General features: G+C 59.2%; 1 long non-coding RNA gene across 1 annotated transcript in view; it reads left to right on the top strand.

Moving 5' to 3' along the window:
• LOC120248696 overlaps nucleotides 1-3,225 on the top strand; it is a 5,266-nt gene extending 2,041 nt beyond the window's left edge. Inside the window, exons 2-3 of the long non-coding RNA XR_005532660.1 lie at nucleotides 1,660-1,769; nucleotides 2,860-3,225. This is a non-coding gene — a long non-coding RNA (uncharacterized LOC120248696). The remainder of the gene's footprint in view (nucleotides 1-1,659; nucleotides 1,770-2,859) is intronic.
• The last annotated feature ends 263 nt before the right edge of the window (nucleotides 3,226-3,488 follow it).

The raw sequence follows: 3,488 nt of genomic DNA, 5'->3' as shown, positions 1-3,488 counted from the left end.
TGTCTGTCTGCGTACCGGGCCGTGTCTGCGTGTCTGTCTGCGTACCGGGCCGTGTCTGCGTGTCTGTCTGCGTACCGGGCCGTGTCTGCGTGTCTGTCGTGTACCGGGCCGTGTCTGCGTGTCTGTCTGTGTACTGGGCTGCTGGTTTCCACCCGTCGGAGGCCTGCCTGTCAGCCGCCTTCACAGTCACGCCCTCGCTGGGAGCCTGGTGACTCGGGGACACCGGCTCAGGGTCAGGGTCCCATCAGCAGCACGGTCCACAGGCACCGTGCGGGCAGCCTGGCTTCAATGTGCTTCACTGTTGCTGTGAAATCCTCACCCTCACCTCCCCTGGGTCACCAGAGCACCTTGCGGGTGGGGGAGAATGGGACGCGGGAGCGCCGCGACAGCAGGGCTCGGCCACCAGAGGGAGCGGGAGCAGCAGACTGGACCCCGCCAGGCAGCACTGGCCGGAGAGCGCCCTCAGGTCATCCCAGCGTTGGAAGGAACACAGCGCCTGCCGAGCTGTCAGCGGTGACATTTCGCTCAGGACGGAACGCTTGGGACCACCCCCTTCTTCATGTCCCCCAAGTCTGGGGGCCCCCAATCCTGACGGCTTTGCCTTCAAAATACCCGCACCTATCTGACCACATTTCCACCTCCTCCACCTCCCATAGGCTCCGGAAGGAGGGGCTGCAGCCTCCCCCAGGTGCATGGGGGTGGGGGGCGCCTGGGTCCATTTCTTCGCTGCCTTGGGCTCAGGAGGAACAAGGTGCCCTGCAAACTGCAAGGTGTGTCATCACGAATGGGTCCTGCCAACTTAGCAAGGACTTGACGGAAACGACTAAGGACATCCCAAATCTGCATGCGCACACACGCACGCACACACACACACACACACACACCCACACCCTGGGTTATTAAGACAGCTTCTCGGTAACTGAAACATCATTGCAAACGCATACAGCTCGCATCCGGGCACCGTGAGCTGCGGGGCTGCAGAGACGGAGGGGGGGGAGGGGGGAGGGGGGAGGCGGGCGGCCCATCCGGCTTCCCAGCCCCGCCCCGGGTCCTCTCCCCCAGGCTGCTCGCTGCACCCCAGGCACCCGGCTCTGGCCCTCCCTCTGCCGGGAGCGCCCTCCGCAGTCGCCTCCCATCCTAGCTCTGCTGACTCAGCTTACACTCGTCTCCCCTGCACATGCCCTCCCCACGCGCTGTCCCCACCCTCACACATGTGGCCCCTCACCCAGGGAGCCGCACCCCAACCCGGGAGCTCTGCAGCAGGCACCCGAGGATCGGCATCCTGGCCTGAAACCCGGGGCCACGGAGGCACACCGACCCGTCAAGCACCCAGAACCCGGCTGGCCAGAAATGACGGCCTCTTGTGCAGCCCCCACTATCAGACTGATGGGCTCGCCCCCCCGCCCAGTGCCCAGTCCCCCCCCCCAGCCTCCCTCACCCTGGAGCAGGTGTGCTGTCGTGAAGACACTGCCTGGAAGGGCTGGTCCGAACAGCCGCCGGCCACGGTCTCCACCAGCTTCCGGAAGGGCAGAGCCCTCCACCGCTCTCGTCTGGCTCAAACGGCACCTCCGTGGAGGGGGCTCCTCGGCCACCCGCCCACACCTCTCCCTCCAGCGCTGTGCCGGCTCACCACCATGTTCTTCTCCTCCTGACGCGCAGGGGAACTGAGATGGCCTCGCTTCCCGCTTGTTACCTGTCCTGCCAAGTCCGTAGCGCAGCGTCGGCCCTGCCCGGGGTGCCCCACGGCTTCGACAAACGCACTAGTTAAAGTAAGTTCTCAATAATCAGTAATGGCCCACTCAATGGATGGATCCAGTTAGAAGGCCACCCTAGGGCGACCCCCATGGCAGCTGTCCCGTGAGGTGGATCTGGCCAAAGAAGAGATGGACAAAGGCAGGCTTGACTCCTAGGGAGCACACAACATCCAGCCACGGAAAATGGTTCTTAGGACCCAGAGCTGTTAGCACTCAAGGTCACGATCATCACACATGCTCCCCTTCCACACAGCTCAAGGTCACTGTCATCACACATACTTTTCTATCTCAGAACTCAAGGTTGTAATCAACACACATGCTCCCCATCTTCAGAACTCAAGATCACAGTCACCACACATGCTCCCCTGCCTCAAAACTCAAGGTCACGGTCATCACACATGCTTTCTTACCTCATGACTCAAGGTCACAGTCATCCCTCATGCTGCCCTGCCTCTGAACTCAAGGTCATGGTCATCACACACGCTCCCCTGCCTCAGATCTGAAAGTCATGATCATCACACATACCCCGCCCTCTTCTGAACTCAAGGTCACAGTCATCCTTCATGCTCCCCTATTTCAGAGCTCAAGGTCACTGTGATCCTTCAGGTTGTACTCCCTCAGAGCTCAAGGTCACAGTCATACTTCATGTTCCATTACCTCAGAGCTCAAGGTCACAGTCATTACACATGCTTCCCCTTTTCAGTATTCAAGGTCACAGTCATCTCTCATGCTCCCCTGCCTCAGAACTCAAGGTCACTGTCATCACACATACTCTCCTGCCTCTGAACTCAAGGTCATGGTCATTACACATGCTCTCCTACTTCAGAACTCAACATCACAGTCATCACACAGGCTCCCCTGCCTCCAAGCTCAAGGTCAGGGTCATCATACGTGCCCCCTACCTCAGAGCATAAAGTCAGAGTCATCACACATGCTCTCCTACTTCAGAACTCAAAGTTTCGGTCATCACACAGGCACGCCCCCTTCTCCCAGCCTGTCACCTGCAATGAGCCAACACATTTGGCATTGACTATGTCCAGCCTCAAATGGAAATGTCGGTGGAGACACAGTGAGGCTCTTTCCTAACGTACATACTGTTTTACAGGGTCACTCACGTTGTCTGGGCCAACTCGGGTTTTCACTTGCTCCAAGTGGTAGCAGCGCCCAGGACTGGGACCGAGACAAAGTCACAGTCTGTTTACAGAACTTCTGACAAGCAAGCCAGGGGGTCTCGAGGACAGAGCGTCCCTGGAGCCTCTGCTGACCGAGCACTTGTCTGGAGTAAAGTCAACATCACCTGAACCTTCATGTTGCAATTCTCTCAACAGCATCCACAGAGCTGCTCTTCGCAACGGCCCAGGGCCTTCTGCAGCCTCACGCAGGAAGCCGATTCGGGCGCAGGCCAGTCTGAACTAAAGAGGCAAACAAACCCGTTTTGTTGGAGGGTAAAATGAAAAGGTTTTCGGCTTCACTGTGTCCCTGTTCCATTTGCCGGGCATGGTGCCGCACAGTCGTGCGCAACAGGGGTCCTCAGCTCCTGGAGTTCCCTCGGGACACTCCTGAGAGATGTCTGTGCTGCACAGGTGATGTGTCCGCACCCCACTCACCAGCAGGTGGCCTGGGGGCGTTAGCCTCCCTGGGCTAGGGGCCCTTGAATTCCCTGCCCTTTTCTCAGCTGTGGTTTCACCTCCCGGGAGCCTGGCTAACACCTGACACTGCACCTCCTATTCTCTT

This window comes from Hyaena hyaena, unplaced genomic scaffold (assembly GCF_003009895.1).
Source record: "Hyaena hyaena isolate Hyena2069 unplaced genomic scaffold, ASM300989v1 scaffold_603, whole genome shotgun sequence".
Lineage (NCBI taxonomy): Eukaryota > Metazoa > Chordata > Mammalia > Carnivora > Hyaenidae > Hyaena > Hyaena hyaena.
The sequence above is the reverse complement of the archived record's forward strand: the minus strand, read 5'-3'. Positions and strand labels throughout refer to the sequence as shown.